At 38.4% G+C, this 20,282-nt stretch overlaps 1 long non-coding RNA gene across 6 annotated transcripts in view; it reads right to left on the bottom strand.

Moving 5' to 3' along the window:
* LOC122224408 overlaps positions 1-20,282 on the bottom strand; it is a 92,730-nt gene that overhangs the window by 62,285 nt on the left and 10,163 nt on the right. For 4 of the 6 annotated variants that reach the window (XR_006204763.1, XR_006204762.1, XR_006204765.1 and 1 more), the window contains exons 4-6: positions 18,847-18,929; positions 13,765-13,833; positions 1,188-1,478 (exon numbers count right to left, since the gene is read on the bottom strand). This is a non-coding gene — a long non-coding RNA (uncharacterized LOC122224408). The remainder of the gene's footprint in view (positions 1-1,187; positions 1,479-13,764; positions 13,834-18,846; positions 18,930-20,282) is intronic. The other 2 variants (XR_006204766.1, XR_006204764.1) reach the window with 2 other exon arrangements.

Raw genomic sequence — 20,282 nt, 5'->3', positions numbered from 1 at the left:
TCTCTCTCTCTCTCTCTCTCTCTCTCCTCTCTCTCTCCTCTCTCTCTCTCAGAAATAAACATTAGGAAAAAAGAAGAAAAACAACACACACACAAACACAAAATGAACTTTCCTAGCTATAGGGAAGAAGAGTTCTCTCCACCCCTTGTGTTTCCATATGCAGTAATTTGAACTAGACCAAAACGGTTTTCTAACCTGGCTGCTCATTTGTTCCCTGGTGACCTCAAACTTCCTGGAAAACTGAGAATTACTGAGCTTCTCTCCACCCCTCATTTACTCCTCCCTAGGGAAGCTGGGGAGAATAAACAGCTCAGCCCTTCCCCCACCCTCTCTAGTCCAGTGTTTTGCAGACAGCGTGTCAGCTTTCCTCTCCTGGGACTTTATTCCACTGGGAAGACCGTGTTGTTCAACTGCGCCAGTGACTACTGGATAACTCTGGGAAAAGTGTGAGAGTGCCCACTTGGCCGTGTCTTCCAGTCAGCTTTATGAAGCTGATAGTTTGACCTTCATTTGTCTGATTCTGTATCTCTTTCAACTGATTCTGAATTGGAAAGGAAGAAAGGGATGATTTTTTTTTTAGGTACTTGGTTCCTGCAAGAAAAGGAGTTTCAGCTGGTCTGAACTCCTACATCAGACCAAGGGACCCTGGGGATATGACCTTAGATTTGCCTTCTTGCCACTCAGCTCTCCAGAATGTAGCAAAGTAAGATAAACGTGGAATGTTACCAGGTCAGATTGCACCTGGTTTACAGAAGCATTCATTGTGAAATCTCACTGATGGGTTGCAGCTGCACTGGGAGGCATGTGACTTGGCATTTGCTCCTGAAGAGACTATGTAACAAGCAGGGATTACACACGGGTAACACGGGGAGGGAACAGATGGGGTGGCTGTCCTAAGGTGAAACTGTCTGCACCAGGTTTGCCCTCATCTCTTGTGACTCAGCCCTGAGGAGTGGAGGAGAGTGGAAGCCACACCTAACCTGTCACCAGGTATTACATAACACTTGTAGCAAGTCGTCCGCTAAAATTCTAGCACCTGGTCCCTGCCCTTCAGTAACCGGACAAAGTTCTTTGTTAAGTTCATCTAGTTCTTGCAGTCATTCTGGTAGGTTAGCGCATCTATCCCTTGTTCCAACACGGATCTCCATTTTCCTTCCCTTTTTAGAGATGTAAGAAAGCTAACTTACCTTCTCAGATGTCCTTGCCATTAGAGGTGGTCCTATAACTCAGTTCTGGCAAATGAAATGTAAGCTGAATACTATTTCTGGTACCGCCTCTTCCATTTCATGCTTCTTGCCTGGAACACATGCATGATTCTGGAGACTGACCGGTCATTGCCAAGTATGGTATACAGCAAGACAGAAGGGTCAGTTGGTGGTGGTGTTGAGCTACCATACCAGTCTTGGACCTCCCTTCAACCAGATTTGGGGAGAATGTCCTGGATTGTCCAGTTGGACGCAATGTGATCATAAAAGTCCCTATAAGGGAAAGAGAGAGGTAGAAGGAAGGATCAGAGAAATATGTGACAACAGAAGCAGAGTCAAAGGAATGCTATGTTGCTGGCTTTGGAGGAGGAGGAAGGGGGCGGTGAGGCAAGGAATGTAGGCAACCCCTAGAAGCTGGAAAACGAAACAGCATCTTCCCCTGAGACCAGAAGGAATGCAGCCTTTCCGACACCTTAGTTTTAGCCTAGTGAGGCCTGTGTCAGATTTCTAACCCACCGAACTATAAAACAGTAAATTCTTGTTGTTCAAACCACTAAATATGCAGTAATCTGTTACACTGGCAATAGGAAATGAATACACTATATTAAGACCTTTTAATAACAAATTATGGTTAGACTAAGGAAATTGTTTCCTTTTAGTGTAAGATAACCTCTAGTTTTTAAATCCAGGGCAGGTAAAAAGAGACATAACTTATTTTTTAAGAATAAAAAAATATCCCCAGGAACCTAGGAAAAGACGGATATTTTTATAGCCATGGTAACAAACACCAAAGCTGGTTTTAAAAACTATTTAACTGATAAGTGACAACTTCAGTAAACACACCTCAGGAACAGGAAACATGCTTCTATAACCCATGTCTCTAAGGCTGATTTTCAGCTACTCCTTCCTCAGTAACCAATACCTCCCCAAACAAAATTTCCCATAAAACCTGTATTTGCTTTGCTCAGTGAGACTGTGTCTGATCAGCATAGCCTTCCCTTACTTAAGTAAACAATAAATTCAGTGTCTAGGTTTCACATTTTGGTTGATGATCTCATCCGTTGAAATATTATACATTCTTCTTAAGACAAACTTATTCTTAATTTATCAAGGGTCAAGGAAAACACAAAGTGCCAAGTTTTGATACTGTTAAGTGAAGGTAGTTGGAAAAGCAGTATATAAGAATTTGTTTTCATTATGGGAAGAAATAATTTTATGTGTTTTTTTAATATTTATTTATTTTTGAGAGAGGGAGAGAGAGAGCAAGCACACGAATGCGGAAGGGGCAGACAGAGAGGAAGACAGAGGATCCAAAGTGGGCTTTGCAGAGAGCCCAATGTGGGACTTGAACCCACAAACCGCAAGATAATAACCTGAGCCAACATCAAGAGTTGGACTTTAAACTGACTGAGCCACCGAGGCACCCCTTCTATTTGTTTTTTTTAAAACTCTTGATTTGTTCCTATGTTTACATTTGAAAAACAAAAATCCTAAAACTAAATGAAATCACTCATGATCCCACCATCTTCATTTTCTTAATATTTAAAAACTTACAAGTCCTGATCTGCTTCCTACCCCCCCTAACCCCACCCAACAGAGGTAATTGCTAATAACAATTTTATGTATATCTTCTCAGATGTAAACTTAGGCACAGAGGTGTTATAAGAAGGCTATTTTAACCAGTTGCCATGGTGTTGCTAGGATCTTTGGAACGTATTTTATATGGCTAAGTATAGTTTGGTATTTTAGCACGGTTGTGGGCTTCTTAAGAATGGCAGCCATGATACATTCATCTCTCCATAACAAGTTACATTACATAATGGGTTTTCAACAAATATTTACTGAATTGAATTAAGAACTAAATTTCTCTAAATAAGATCCCATTTAATTTCTGGTATAAGAATATAATACTTAGTCCTAAGGCAATATAGACAGATCCTGAGTCCATCTGTGGTGGACTCTTTGGGATCTTAATGTTTAATGTTCTAGGACAGAATTGCTCAAAGAGTAGTCAACTAGTGGTGGTTTATCAAATATTCAAAAAAAGTTGGACATTTCAGGGGGAAAAAGCAAAGAGGTAATTTTGTTCACACATAGTTCATAAATGTGAGGTTAAGATTAATTACTTCTTGGGGGCACCTGGGTGGTTCAGTCAGTTAAGCGTCTGAGTTTGGCTCAGGTCATGATCTCATGGTTCGTGGGTTCTAGCCCCAAGTCAGGCTCCGTGCTAACAGCTTAGAGCCTGGAGCCTGACTGCTTCAGATTCTATGTCCCTCCCCACCCCACCTCTCCCCCTCCCCCATTCATGCTCTATCACACTCTCAAAAATGAACATTAAAAAAAATTTTTTTTAAAGATTCATTACTTATTTTTACAGAAATCCTCTTATATTCTTAGTTCATTATTTTAAAAATAGATTATGATTTTCATGATTCAAAATTGAAAACAGTTGGGGCACCTGGCTGGCTCAGTCGGTAGAGCACATGACCCTTGATCTCAGGGATTGTGAGTTTGAGACCCACCTTGGGTGTAGAGATTACTTAAAACATAAAATTGAAAAAGGTCAAAGGATAAACAGTAAAAAGTCTCACCACAACCACATCCCCTAGCCAATATTGGTCAGTTTGTTATGTATCCTTCCAGAGATACTTTATTTAAAAAAATTTTTTTTTTAATCTTTATCTATTTTTGAGAGAGAGATAGTGAGCAGGGGACGGGCAGAGAGAGGGAGACACAGAATCTGAAGCAGGCTCCAGGCTCTGAGCTGTCAGCACAGAGCCCAATGTGGAGCTCGAACTCATGAGCCACAAGATCATAACTTCAGCTGAAGTCAGACACTTAACCAACTGAGCCACCCAGGCGCCCCTATCTTACTTATTTTTATAACTGGAATATTGTGCTTCTTTTTCAAGATGTTTTAGCTCTATAAGGCCCCTTGCAATTGTATATGAACTTGAGGACCAGCTTCTCCATTTCTGCAAAAAGGCAATTGGAATTTTGACAGGCAATGTATTGTAGGTTAATGTGGGGGAGTAGTGTCATCTTAACATTAGGTATTCCAATCTATAAACATGACTGTTCAATTTCCAGTCTTCTTTAATTTCTTTCAATGATGTTTTATTTTTTAACTATGAGCCATTCACTTCTTTTGTTAAATTTATATTAACTTTCTTGTTCTTTTTAATACTATTGTAAATGGAAGTATTTTCTTCAATTTTGGATTGTTATTACTAATGCATAAAAATACAATTATCTTTGTATATTGATGCTGTATCTCTGAAACATTGCTATACTCATTTATTAGCCCCCATGGATTTGTAGATTCTCTAGGACTTTCTATATATATAAAACTATGTCATCTGCAGATAGAAATAGTTTTACTTCTTTTTTAATCTAGATGCCTTTTATTTTATTTTCTTGCCTAATTGCTTTGGCTGAAACCTCTAGTGCAATGTTGAATGGGAGCAGCATACTTATTTCCAATATTTTTTAACTTCTAAGTTTTCCCCAAATTATAAAGATAATTGCATTAGCTAGGAAAACGTTAGTGGAAATAGTAGTCATTATTTTTTAAACTTTTTGTTAATGGGAGTGCTTCTAATATTTTTCTATCAAACAGAAGCTGTCTTGGGCATTAAAATAGATTTATGTTAAGGTAGTATATTCTATTCTTATTCTTTTATAAACATTTTGATTCAAAAGTAGATTTTAAGTTTTTATCAAATCCTGTTTCAAAGTCTGTAGTTGATATTCTTTGTATCTATTCATAAAATGTATGTCCTAATATTTAATCACCTTTGTATTCCTGAAATAAACCCATTCTGTCATACTGTTCTTTTAAGATATTGCATGATTCCATGTCCTAATATTTTATTTAGTATTATTTCATCAATAAGTGAAATTAATGGGCATTTCCTTTCCTTATAGTCTTTGTCAGATTTAGTATCTAAATTATTGTTTCATATAAAGAACTTGGAAGGTTTCTTCTTTCTCTGTGTGCTGGAATACCTTAAATAATTTTGGAATTATCTATCCTTTAAGGTTGCAGTGTAACAGCCTATAAAAAGTGTTTTTTTGTGTGTGGGATAGCTCTTTATACTTTCTTTTAAGTAATTAATTTGTTTAGACTTTCAGTTTATTTTCAGATCAGTTTGGCATATTACAGCTACTTTCTTTTTTTTAAGGTTTATTTATTTATTTTGAGAGCAAGTGAGTGAGAGCATGGGGAGGGGCAGAGAGAGAGAGAGAGAGAGAGGACCCCAAGTAGGCTCCATGCTGTCAGTGCAGAGCCCAATGTGGGACTCAGTCTCATGAACCATGAGATGATAACCTGAGCCAAAACCAAGAGTCAGATGCTTAATTGATTGAGCCACTCAGGCACCCTGGGTATATTATAGTTTCTTAAAACAAACCCATTTTACCTAGAATTTCCAAATTATTGCATCATGTATATTTGTGCTTTTTTTCTTAATTAACATACTTAAAAGTTTTTTTTTTTCTTTTCAAGCAACCAGCTCTTGGGTTATTTAATTCTATCATTTTTATTTTATAATTAGGTAGTTGCTACTTTTATCTTTTTAATCTTCTCTGCTTTCTTAGATTTATTTTGCTGATCTTTAATTTCATTTGGATGCTTCATTCTTTCTTATTAGTTAATATGGTGAAATATTCTAGCTGCTTTGTAATTTAATGACCTGTGGATAAGACCTACTTTGGAACATTTATAGAGCTATAGTCTAGGATATGTTTGCATCCACATGACCTGATACATATGCAATTTATATCCACTTAAAAAACAAAATCATTTAAGCAGGCACTGATAGCCAGTGACAAAACTGGTCAAACTTAATGCTTGACATAACGTTAGTTTGCTAAAGGACAGTTAGACCCTGACCTTTATGCAAACTTTCTGCACTGTAATTGCTTGCTCCGTCTCAGATGTAAATTCCACCCCATGTGCCTAACCACCAACTAAAATTTCCTACCTTGATCTTTCTGCTTTTGCAATATTTGACACAGTTCATTAAGTTCAAGACCCACCCTCCTTGCAATTTTAGTGTCCCCCTTCCTCTTTCCACAGTCACCTGTCTCCTGGTCTGTGCATATAAAAGTTTTGCTTGCCCATGCCTTCTCAGAGATGTTTCTCGCTTAGGTTTTGAGTATCTCTCTATTGCAATAGTCCCCCTTAATAAATACTTGCCTTGTTAATATTTTTGTTTTGACCAGACCATATTTTTGTTTTGACATCATAAGAGTTTGAAAGACACTTTGATTTCTAGAACTCCATTGAGTTTTGGATTATAATTTTGTTGCCAGTGATTTTTGCTTATTAAATAGGATATTTATGTATGTAGTAGGTTTCTGAAATCCCCTAGTACAATCCCTAGCTATTCTAACCAAATTGTGATATACTATAAAAATATTTAAAATATTTTCCTCTGAACACTTGTTTAGCAGTAACACATAAATTCTGATATGTAATGTTTTTATTACTGTTTTATCCAAATAGTCTGCAATTCCATTTTTCCCTTGGGCCCAAGAGCTGTTTAACCCAAGATATTTTATTTTCCAAGTGGGGCTTTTGTTTCCTTGTTATGCTATTGCCTTCTAGTTTTATTTTATTGCTTCTAGAGAAAGTTGTCTGTACTGTTTGGCTTTTGTTTGTTTGTTTTTGGAATTTATTAAAGTTTCCTGTTTAATTGGGAAAATATGAGATATATTCTCTGTTTTCAGAATCACAAAATTGATTAATAACTCTACTATATTATGTTATTTAAGTCCATGATATCCTTATTTGTTTCTTTGTATATTTAATCTGTCATGGACTTGGGGGATGAATTGAAGTACCCTGCCATTAATGTGCTTCTGTCTACTTCTCTGTGTAGAACTTAACTTTTGCTTTAAGGACTATGCTTATACTGATGCTATGTCATATGTACATAGATATCCCTAACTCTTTTTTTTTTAATTTTTTTTAATCTTTATTTATTTTTGAGAGAGAGACGGAACATGAGCAGGAGAGGAGCAGAGAGAGAGAGGGAGACACAGAATCTGAAACAGGCTCCAGGCCCTGAGCTGTCAACACAGAGCCTGACATGAGGCTCGAACTCACGAACCGTGAGATCATGACCTGAGCTGAAGTCAGACGCCCAGCTGACTGAGCCACCCAGGCGCCCCTAGGTATCCCTAATTCTTATCTCTGTCAATTGCACCCTTTTGCATATGAAGTACACTTGTCTTATTTAATGCTTTTTTTCTTTCAGTTTTAAGTTTCTCTTTCTTTACAGTGGAGAATTACTTTTATTTTGTATCCAATCTGACTCTTCCCTTTTACTGGATGAGTTTAACTCATTTATAATTATTACAATTATTTACAATTATATTATAATTATAATTATCACAATTATTTAGTCATAAGAATGCCATGACTGTTTAGTTGTTATATTGTGATATCATTCATGCTTTTAAGGTTAAAAAATTATTTCCTGTGTGGTATTTTGCTTGGTTATACATGAAATTCTTCTTTTTTTTTTTCAATATATGAAGTTTATTGTCAAATTGGTTTCCATACAACATCCAGTGCTCATCCCAAAAGGTGCCCTCCTCAATACCCATCACCCACCCTTCCCTCCCTCCCACCCTCCATCAACCCTCAGTTTGTTCTCAGTTTTTAAGAGTCTCTTATGCTTTGGCTCTCTTCCACTCTAACCTCTTTTTTTTTTTCTTTCCCCTCCCCCATGGGTTTCTAAACACCCATTTCTAAACACCCTATTATGTTTAGTAAACATAATACCCATATTTGTTTTTTAGTTTTAATCCTATTTATCAGCATTCCTTAATGTTACCTACCTTATGCTTTCTAGTTATCTATTGTTTGATAAAAAATTGTTCACTGGCAGAATCTTCAAATGAGTCAACGGAAACATTATCCCTAGGATCTTGTGTTTTCAGAACTGTTTACCTTTATACTTCAGCAACAGTTTGACTGGATATATAATTCCTGGGTCACATCTCTTTCCTTGAGGATTTTGTCTGTATTGCTCTATCTACAATGTCTTCCAGGAATGAATATTGTGGAAAATGTGAAGTCAGCCTGTTTTCCTCATTATAAGTGATTTATTTTCTTTCACTTTCAAAGAATGCTAATTTTTGAAATCTAATAATTTTATGAGGACATATGTTGGTATTGACCATGTGGGACTATTTTTGTAAAATAGTATTTGCCCTTTTATATTTTCAGACTCCAGTATCTTTTTATTTCTGTGATTTTTTTCTTGAATTATATTTTTAATTTTTTCCCTTTGCTTTTAAGATCTGTGGATTTATGGTTTTTCATCAGTTCTAGAAAAAAATTCACAGCCATTATCTCTATATATTGCTTCTCCTCCTTTCTCATTCTTTCTATGTGGAACTCTAAATGTTAGATCTTATCATTCCATCTTCCATATCTTCTAACCTTTTTTTTTTTTTTTATTCACATTTTCCATTTCCTTGTTTCTCTTTACTACATTCAGGATCAGATCTTCAGACAGATCTTCTGGTTCATAAACTCCCACTTGAGTAATCTAGTTAATCTCTTCACAGTTTATTATTTGTTTGCTTATTTGTTTTTGCTGCCAACAACTGTATTTTTTATTTCTGGTTTCTTTTGAATTGTTCCCAAAATGTTTCTGTTCATTCCTGGATGTTTTTAATTGAATGATCACTTTTTAAATTACATGCTTTATTTAAACAGTTCACACAGCTGCTTTTTTAAAAATGTTTTATTTTTGAGAGAGCACGTGCACACAAGAACAAGGGAAGGGCAGAGAGAGGGGGACAGAGGATCTGAAACAGGCTCTGTGCTGACAGCAGAGAACCAATGCAGGGATCAAACTCATGACCGTGAGATCATGACCTGAGCTGAAGTCAGATGCTTAAAGGACTGAGCCACCCAGGTGCCCCTCAAAAATATACAAATACATATATTTTCTTTATACATATTTATATATATGTTTTATTTATACATATGTTTTATTTATACATTATATACATATATATATATATATATATATATATATATATATATATATATATATAACTATAATTCCAATACTTGAAATCTTCGGGGAATCTAAATTGATAGTTTGTTTCTGCTGACTCTTACTCATGGTTATTGCCTTCTTGTGTATTTGGTAATCTTGTTTCTGAGTTCAGTGCTTAGTCATAATCTGTGGGAGTCCTCTGAACTGAACTTGGAGAGCTCTCCTCCAGATAATGTTTGTTTCTATTTCTGTCAGTAGCCAAGACCACTTCAGCCTTCCTTGGGTTTTGGCTTAAGAGTGTCCCAGGTTCAGCTTGTCCACATAGCTGCCATTCCAAGGGTTGGTACGCACAACAATTGTGTTGCTATAGGAACACTTCCTCAGGCCTACACGGTTCTTCCTGACTTCCTGCCCATTCAGGCAGCTTCCTGTTACTCTGGCTTCCTGTTACTCTGTTTTCCAAACCAACAAGAATTTTGCTTATGACCCAGTATTTTGCTTGACCTTAACTTTTCCCCAGCAAATGGAGATAGGCTATATAGGGATGGATATTCACAGTGCAGTCTCTCTTCTCCCCAAGTGTCACAGACAAAGACTGTTTTCTGAAAGTACAACTTGTCTATGTGATACATATGTTGCTGCACTTTCTCTGATTCTTGAAGCCATGTGGATCCAGGGAAGCTCCTGCAACCAACCTGTGAATTGCATTCCTACCTTTGAAATGAAAGATTTAGGCTCTATACAAGAGATTTAAGCTATGTCCTTAACTTTTAAGTAGTATACTTTGCTATTTAACCCTAACCCTGACCCCAATCCAATCTGAAACCCTAAATCTAATAAAATCTTTCTAAAATCTGCACTCTTAACAACCTCCCATACTCTCACTCCCATCCACTTATTTTGTAACTTAAGGATTTGCCTCATAGTTTTTCTTATTCTGTTCTTTACTTTTGAGTGATTTACCCCCCAAAAGGAAAAATACTAACTTTATACTACTGTCTTCAAATAATAATAAGTCCTGCTACATTCTTTGTGATTATACCATTTTTGGCATACCACATGAACTATAAGAACTGTGTTTGGCAATTTGTCTCCACTAATATTCAGTTATCAGGTGCAGTTCATCTCGATTTAAAATATTTTCACACTTTAAGTTTTGTGTGGTTACTACTGTGTGGTCTGATATCGCCAATGTTTAAATAAATGTTATCAAGAACTCGGGAAGCACTAAAGCAAAAATTTAATGATGAAAATAGCAATGTAAATATTAAAGTTCATAATGGCATAAATATAAAAAATGAACAGGATGCCCATTTTTTAGAAGGACACCAATGTGGTAATTTCACAGAAACAAGTAAAAAAATATATGGATAGAAGTGTAAGGGTGAATATCTGAAAATCAGCAATGCAGTTATTTTTTTTGACACTGTGCTATCTATCTTCTAAGAAACTTTGTCAGGTTTTGGCATGAAGTAAATGATGCCTTCATTTCAATTTCTAGCATAACATTGTGACCTCCGCTTAACCAATTAAATTTTTTACTACTACAACAAAACAATTTAGTACAGAATTTAATAATTATTTTTGCTAAAGTCAGAAACAGACCAAAATTACCAATATTTCATTCAGAGCTGCATTCCTTATTTACTAAACCAGGTGGTTCTCACTGTTGTCAAAGGTTTGTAAAAGCCAGCTAGAAAGTTCTTGAAAATGTGCTCAGAGAAAGCAAAACAAGCTGCTGGCAAAATTCCATGTCAGTGCATTTGGCATCATATAATGTCAATGGCATTTAATGTGAAAGAGGAATTACTGCTCTGTGTTCATGCTAGCAAATATTCTATTTAGAGTTGTATGATGCCACTAATCACAAATGTCTAGAAAATGAGTCAGTTCTAGGCATATATGTGGTATAAGGAGAAGTACTAGAGGACTTTTTGTTCTGCTCATTATTAAAATCCAGTGCTTCAGGAGAACTCTTTTTTTTTTTTTTTTTTTTTTAGATTATCACTATTTTGTAACTCGGACTGGAAAGGGTATGATGGATTTAGTTCTGATACCAGCTAGCTACATGTAAGAAGGCATATGTGCACTGCATTATAAAGAATTGGTGGTCAACAATATGTCTCTTGATATTTTTTGAAACAAACCGTAAAAAAGAAGAAAGTGAACAAACTAATGGTGGCCCCTGAGCATTCAACTCCCCAGTGTGGCTGGGTAAAGTCAATCAGCTGCTTCCTCCACAAAACATCCCTTATCAAACCTGCCACCCATCTTCACCTTGCCAAATCTAATGATTTGTTCTCCATCTAAATCATAATTGATCTCTGAGCAGTATCTCTTTGAAACACTTTCCTCTCTAAGATTTCCTAAAGCCACACTCTTCTGTTCCCCTCCTTTCTCACTGGCTGCTCCTTCTCAATCTCCTTTTGAGGACCCACCCCTTCCTCTGTCTGGCTTTTAATTATGAACACTCTATCCTGAGTTCCTGGTGCTCTCCACGGTCTCCCTACATAATGTTTGCATTACTACTGTCAAAGCTCTTTGATAATATCAGATTCTTTTTTTCTACTTTTAACAATCTGGTGGCTTATATGGGTATTTGTGTGTGTGTGTGGTTTTAGCATATTTTCCTGGTTGATTAATGAGACTGAACATTTTTTACATGTTTATTGACCATCTGGATTTCCTCTTTGGGGAAACTGGTGACTCAGGTATTTTGCTGATTTTCCAATTGCATTTTTTGGCTTTTATCATATTTATCTTGTGGGAGTACTTTTTATACTCTAGATACTAGTCTTCTTCAGTTACTCATGTTGCAGGTATTTTACCCAAATTTATGGCTCTAAATAGATCTGTTTAAAATACCTTCCAGGTCTTGTCATGTCCTTGTTTCAAGACTTCCAGTGACTCCCAACTGCAGTTAGCTGTCAGGGCCCTAAATGATCCAGTCCCGCCTATCTCTTTGTCCCTGAACTCCAGCAACACTGGCCTTCTTTTTGTTCCTCAGTTATGTTTAGGAGATAGACTTGAGCTCCCTCTCTTGCACAGCTTTGGACAAATGCCAGTTCTTAGTAAATGCTCATTTGCACCTCTGCAGAGTGTTAGAAAAGGCCCAGCTGCAAGGTGCAAAGCACCGGCTCTGATAAAAATGCTTTCTTTTCGTATAGAATTGTTGAATCAGTGCGTTTTACACCTGAAACTAATACAACATTGTATGTCAACTATATTTCAATAATTTAAAAAAAAATTTTTTTTCAGATTCTCATGCTGCCATTTATTAAACACAAAGAACAGTTACATAACACTTGTATCAGCTTCCTCATCTGTACAAGGCACTGTACTCCTATCAATGGTGAGCACAGTGTTTTCAAAAAAAATTTTTTTTAACCTGTTTTATTTTTTTTAATTTACATCCAAATTTGTTAGCATATAGTGCAACAATGATTTCAGGAGTAGATTCCTTAGTGCCCCTTACCCATTTAGCCCATCCCCCCTCCCACAACCCCTCCCGTAACCCTCAGTTTGTTCTCCATATTTATGAGTCTCTTCTGTTTTGTCCCCCTCCCTGTTTTTATATTATTTTTGTTTCCCTTCCCTTTTATGTTCATCTGTTTTGTATCTTAAAGTCCTCATATGAGTGAAGTCAAACGATTTTTGTCTTTCTCTGACGGACTCATTTCACTTAGCATAATACCCTCCAGTTCCATCCACGTAGTTGCAAATGGCAAGACTTCATTCTTTTTGATTGCCAAGTAATACTCCATTGTGTACATATATATACCACATCTTCTTTATCCATTCATCCATCAGTGGACATTTGGGCTCTTTCCATACTTTGGCTATTGTCGATAGTGCTGCTATAAACATTGGGGTGCATGTGTCCCTTCGAAACAGCACACCTGTACCCCTTGGATAAATGCTTAGTAGTGCAATTGCTGGGTTGTAGGGTAGTTCTATTTTTAACTTTTTGAGGAACCTCCATACTGTTTTCCAGAATGGCTGTACCAGCTTGCATTCCGATTTAAAACTTTTTTTTTTAATGTTTATTTATTGTTGAGAGAAACAGAGCAGGAGTTGGGGAGGGGCAGAGAGAGAGAGGAAGACGCAGAATCAGAAGCAGGCTCCAGACTCTAAGCTGTCAGCACAGAGTCCAATGCGGGGCTCAAACTCACGAACCATGAGATCATGACCCAAGCCAAAGTCGGACACTCAACCGACTGAGCCACCCAGGCGTCCCTATATTTCAATAATGTTAAAGTGATTTTTTAAACATGTTTTCTTATAATTGTGTTAGGACCAAAAAAAACAAAAACAAAAACAAACAAACAAACAAAAACTAATCCCTGAACAGCAAAAATAATCTCAGCCACAAAAGAGAAAGACAGAAACTAAGCTGGGTAATATCTATCATTGAAGCTTGTATCCAATGGAAAATGATCATCTGAATTAGTAGACCAGATGTTACATGTAAGGAGAATGTAACATCTCCCTCTATAAGCCACAGAAGAAGCCCTTTGGATGAGACAAGATCCCACCTACTAGTGGCTGCAGGTCTGTTGGAGGCCATCCATGCTGAGTGGTTTGAAGCCTTGGAAAACTGCATTCTTGGGGAAAAACAAAAAATAAAAAACACCAACAGGGAATATCACATCTGAAAATACAGGGTATTTCTCTACCTTTTATTAAAAGTTCTGAGGCAGCTCTTCCAGCCCATGGGTCCTGTCCCCACGCTTTAATAAAATCACCTTTTCACACCAAAAAACATAATAATAATAAAATAAAAGTTCTGAAATTGAGTTTCATACCCTTTGTTAATGAATGAATTATAACTGAAGTTTGCTATGAGAATTCTCCACTGAATCTGGCCCAGTGAATCAAACAATTTTTGTGATTCATACCAAGTTTGTCTAGTCTCAAGGCATTGCATTTATTGTTCTTTTAGAAAATAACATCTTTGAGATATCATTCATAGGCCATATAATTCACCCACTTGAGGTATATAATTTAACACATTCTAGTATATTCACAGAATTGTGCAAAAATCACCACAATCAATTTCAGAACATTTTCATCACCCCAAAAAGAAACCCTATATTCAGTGCTAGTCCCCAGATTTCCTAAGACTAACAACTACTTCTTGACAAGACTCAAACAAGCATTACCATCTCTAGGGAGGTCACATTACCCTTTCTAATTATTCCCTGCCTCTTTGGATGACAGTGTTTGTTGCTTATGGTCATTCCCTCTCTCTTTAACAGAATCATCATTTTGTTCATGTATCCAATACCTACATGCTACAAGGGTGGTCAGGCCCATGTCCAACCCCAAGGGATAAATCATGACTGATCTACATCAAAGATGATGTCTCATTCCCCTTGGCAAGGATGGTTTAATAAGGATAGAGCTGGAGGGTTCTTCTAGGCAAAGATTTCTATGCCCTTAAAAGACAGATGTGAGAAAAAACAGATTTTCCCTGCCTACACCTTAGTGCGAGGAGGTATTGCTTAGACCTGTAGAATCATCTTACAAGCGTGAGAAGAAAACCTGAGAGTCACAGAGATGCTGAGCTGGAGCCATGATGTCATCGAGCCACCGAATAACCAACTGTGGAACAATCCTACTCTGAGTTTTCCCATGACATAAAACCCTTAACGTTCACGCCATTCTGAATTGGGTTTTCAGCCAAATATATCCTACCTAATAACCTGTTACATTGTCCTCTTTTGTCTTCTTAGCACTTAACATTCTTTGTAATATCTTGCTTGTTTATTGCTTGCCTCCATCAATCAGAACATGAGCTCTTTAACATCTTGTTTGCTCTGCACCTAAAGCATCTTAAATAGTACCTAGTATCTAGTCAATAGCCAATAATTATCAGTTGAAAATGAATGAATGAACAATGCCTTGATTTCTCTCTTTCCCTCATTTCCAATACTTCAGCAAGTCTATTGGTTAAACCCTCAAAATATATCCAAATTTGACTATTCTGACCATACCTGGGACTATCAACAGCGAGTGTCCAGGTTGAAAGTGTCTTACCCTTCTGTTCACCTGGTAATCTCCTTACTTCTTTTCCTGTTTTCATTGATTCCATGTTTACTGAGGTGCATGCAGGGCACTGGACTGCCCTCATGAACCCACAGTCTAGTGGAGGAAGTAGAGAGAGATCCTGTACAGGTCATAACTGCAAAAGAAATAAGGGATGCAGGGGTGCTGGGTGGCTCAGCCAGTTACACATCCGATTCTTGATTTCGGCTCAGACCACGGTCTCACCGTTCATGAGTTCAAGCTCTGCACTAACGGCGTGGAGCCTGCTTGGGATTCTCCCTCTCCCTCTCTCTCTGCCCTTCCCTCACTCGCATGTGCTCTCTCTCTCTCTCAAAATAAATAAATAAACAAACTTAAAAAAATATAGGCGATGCAAAGGTAGGTATGGTGATCTGAGCAGGTAGAGACCTGTAGTCCCCATTCACATTGCACAGAAGACTAGGCAAAAAACAAGGAGCCACTCCTCTGTGCTCTGCACAGGGATGAAGGTGAGGTTTTGTATTGGGGTTGGGAGCATTTCCTTTGTGTATATAAGAAAAGGTCAGGCACAACTTGCATATGTTCTTCCCCTTTCCAAATGACATTAAAAACAAAAATAATCCTTCAGTCTAAAGGACACTTGTCATACCTCTCCTCTCACATATTTAGGTGGGAGGGATCAGCTAGCCCCATCTGAGAGATCAAGAAATTGAGACTCAGGGGTGCCTGGGTGGCTCAGTTGGTTAGGTGTCCAACTCTTGATCTCAGTTCAGGTCTCCAAGTTCCTGAGATTGAGTCTGTATCAAGCTCTGTGCTGACAGTGGAGCCTGCTTGGGGTTCTCTCTCTACCTCTCTCTTCCCCTCCCCAACTCATGCACTCATGCACCTGCACACTCTCTCACTCTCAAAATAAAAAACTTAAAAAATAATAATAAAATTAAAAAAAAAAGAAATTGAGACTCAGCAAGAAGCCATTTCCCTAGGGTTGTGCACCTCTTCAGCAGTAAGGCCACAAGCAGACCCTATGTCTTTTCACTCACAAGCAATTCACATTATAGCTCGCTCAACACCCAGCCCAAACCTCCCCAGAACAGGGGCTCAATAAACAGAAGTTATTCCCCCAACTCTCTTTCTGGTCTCCGCTAAGAAGCCCTCCTGTTAGAAATGGGGAAACTTGAGAAGCAACTTGCAAGGAATAACAGCAGAGAGGCTGACCTGTCCCAGGAGCTCTGATTCTAATCATAATAATAGTCAATCATAGTTTATGGAATACTTCTTATGTGCTAAGTCCTGTTCCAAAACCCTTAACACAGTATTTTTTTCCATCGCCCAGCAACCCTATAAGGTTATATGGTACAAGTCTAAGATCTCTTATCTTAATTTGGAAGCCCAAAAGACCCTGAAAACCAACAGACTTTTCCTATATTTGCTGCCCAAACTCTCCTGGTAGCAAAATTTGTCCTGAACAGATGTGAGGCTATTTAGATTACTTATAATGTTTTTTATTTTAAAAATTAAAAATCAGGAAAAAAGTATGAATATCCATAACTTTATTAGTTTTCTATTGCTATGGAACAATATTACTACAAATTTAGTGACTTAGACCAACACATTTACTATCTCTAAGTTTTAAATTTTTTTTATTTTATTAAAAAAGTTTTTTTTTTTTTTTTACATTTATTTGTTTTTTGAGAGACAGAGAGAGAGAGAGAGCACAAGTTGGGGAGGGGCAAAGAGAGAAGAGACACAGAATCCGAAGCAGGCTCCAGGCTGCGAGCTGTCAGCACAGAGCCTGATGCAAGGGCTCGAACTCATAAACTGTGAGATCATGACCTGAGCTGAAGTCGGACGCTTAACCGACTGAGCGACCCAGGCGCCCCTAATTTTTTTTTTAATGTTTATTTATTTTTGAGAGATGGAGGAAGACAGAGTGTGAGTGGGGGAGGGTCAGAGAGAGAGGGAGTACCAGAATCTAAAGCAGGCTCCAGGCTCTGAGCTGTCAGCATAGAGACCCACACGGGGCTTAAACTCACCAACCGCGAGATCACGACCTGAGCCGAAGTTAGACACTTAACCGACTAAATCACCCAGGCGCCCCTACTATCTCTAAGTTTCCATTGGTCAGGAGTCCAAGCTGGGTTCTCTGCTGAGGATCTCACAAGGCTTCTATCAAGGTCAGCTGGGGCTGCAGTCTCTACTGGGTTCAAACAGGGAAGTAAACTTCCAAGTTTACTCATGTTATTGGCAGAATTCAGTTCCCTGAGGTGGTAGGACTGAGGGCTTCAGTTTGGTGTGTGTGTGTGTGTGTGTGTGTGTGTGTGTGTGTGTGTGTGTTTTGTTTTGTTTGCTGCCTGTAAGTCGGAGGCTGCCCTCAGCTTAGAAGTCATATTCATTGCTGTGTGGCATCCCGGGACTACCATGGCCATTTGCTTCCTCAAAGCCAGCAAGGATGAGTGGTAGGGAGAAGAAAAGACGGAGACTGACACTCCAGCAAGACGGATACTACAATCCTATGTAACGTAATCACATAATCATGCACTTGCAATCATATACATCTTATCATCTTTGCCATATTCTTTCAGTTAGAAGCAAGTCACAGGTCCTACCCACACTTGAAGGGACAGGATCATATAAGGGAGTAAACACCAGGAAGTGGAGAGTGTGGGGTCACTTTAAGAGTCTGTCCACCATAATACATTTCAATGCAGAAATATTAATGTTTGATTTGCCCTAGAGCCCCGTGAGGGTGTGTCATAATATCTGGTATATGTACCATGACAGCATTCTAAAATCTTAAAATTTAGAAATTCTCAGATATATCTGTCCTCATGGATTTTGGATAAGATACTATATTACTATCCTCATTTTAAAAGTGAAGAAACTGAATTACCAAGGAGTTAAGTGACTCAATTTAAGGAAAACTCACTTCCATGTGTTTCTCCTCTAGTCTCAATATTCTGCTACTATGTATCTTCCTTAACTTATGATGGAGTTACACCTTGATAAAGCTACATATGCTGAAAATACCATGTCAAAAATGAATTTAATACACCTAAACTACTGAGCATCATAGCTTAGCTTAGCCTACTTATTATTATTTTAATGTTTATTTATCTTGTGTGAGAGAGAGAATGCAGGGGAGGGGGGGAGAGGGAGAGGGAGAGGGAGAGGGAGAGGGAGAGGGAGGGAGAGAGGGAGAGAGAGAGAGAGAGAGGGGGGGGGGGGGGGAGAGGGAGAGGGAGAGGGAGAGGGAGAGGGAGGGAGAGAGGGAGAGAGAGAGAGAGAGAGAGAGAGAGAGAGAGAATCCCATGCAGGCTCTGTGCTGACAGCACAGAGCCTAATACAGGGCTCAATCCTATGAACTTTGAGATCATGACCTGAGCTGAAATCAAGAGTCAAACGCTCAACTGACTGAGCCACCCAGGCGCCCCCTAGCCTAGCCTACCTTAAACATGGTCAGATCACTTACATTGGGCAAATCATCTAACACAGAGCCTGTTCTATAATGAAGTGTTGAATATCTATGTAATTTATTGAATACTGTACTGAAAGTGAAAAACAGAATGGTTATAAGTGTATTGGTTGTTTACCTTTGCAATCATGGCTGGCTAGAAGCTGTGGCTCATTGCCACTACCCACATCACAAAAGAGGATCCTGCCACATACTGCTAGCCTGGGAAAAGAACAAAATTCAAAATTTGAAGTACAGTTTACAGTGAATGCATATTAATCTCATACCACCATAAAGTCAAAAAATCATCAGTTAAACACTGTAAGTTGGGGACCATCTGCACACTACTTTACTTCTGACAGCAGATGTGTGAGTTTTCTTCACATCAAGCAATTCTGCAGCACCAGCTGGGTGTCCTACAATTTCACTCAGATCTGACACTATCTACCTGGGGATAGCACAGGATCTCACAAGTTAAAGGCTCACAAATCCCCTCCCACACTCACATATGATGCCAGTCACAAGTCCAGGTTGTCACCTGTGTTTCTGACCTACTGGCTATAAATTGGAAATTCCACGAACCCCTTCTCCAGTTTAATTACTTTGCTAAAGCGGCTCACAGAAGTCAGGAAAACATTTTACTTATTAGATTACCAATTTATTATTAAGAAATGTAACTCAGGAACAGCCATATGTAAGAAATGCATAGGGCAGGTTTTGGGAGAAGGAGCATGGAGCTTCCATGTTCTCTCTGGGGTGCAACACCCTCCCCAAATCTCCGTGTGTTTGCCAACCCAGGAAGCTCTCCAAACCTGTTCTTTTGAGTTTTTATGGAGCCTTCATACACAGGCATGACAGACTAAATCATTGGCCACTGGTGACCTCCAGCCCTTCTCCCCTCCCCAGAGATGGGGGGTGGGACTAAAAATTCCAACCTTCTAATCCAGTAGCTTCCCCTGGCAACCAGCCCCCATCCTTAGAGCCTTTTCAAAAATTACCACATTAACATAAACTCAGGTGTGGTTGAAAGGGGCTTGTTATGAATAACAAGACACTCCTTTCACCTTTAAGGATCTGGAGCTATTTCAGGAACAAAGGACAAAAGACCAAATATTGTAACAAAGGCTACTCCCATTGCTCTTAAGAAATTCCAAGGGTTAGGGCATCTGGGTGGCTTAGCAGGTTAAGCACAGGACTCTTGATTTCTGCTCAGATCTCACAGTTCCTGAGTTTCAGCCCCAAATCAGGCTCTTCAGAGACTGCTTGGGATTCTCTCTCTCCCTCTTTCTCTGCCCCTCCCACATGCACGTACATTCTCTCTCTCTAAATAAATAAATGTAAAAAAAAAAAAATCCAAGGGTTTTAGGAGCTCTGCCAGAAACAAGATGAAGACCAAATATATGTGTCCTATTGATGAGGAAGCTTGAGGCAAACTGAGGGCAAAGTACAAGTTAGCCCACACCCCCTCCCGAGGTAGGAAATATATGATATTCCTTGGATACTCCCAGCCACACCAAAACAGGAAAGGACAAAAAAACAAAAACAAAAACAAATGGTTAAACTGATAAGAGTCTC

The sequence above is a fragment of the Panthera leo genome, chromosome B4, assembly GCF_018350215.1.
Source record: "Panthera leo isolate Ple1 chromosome B4, P.leo_Ple1_pat1.1, whole genome shotgun sequence".
Taxonomy (NCBI): Eukaryota; Metazoa; Chordata; class Mammalia; order Carnivora; family Felidae; genus Panthera; species Panthera leo.
This window is presented reverse-complemented; position numbering and strand designations above follow the sequence as displayed.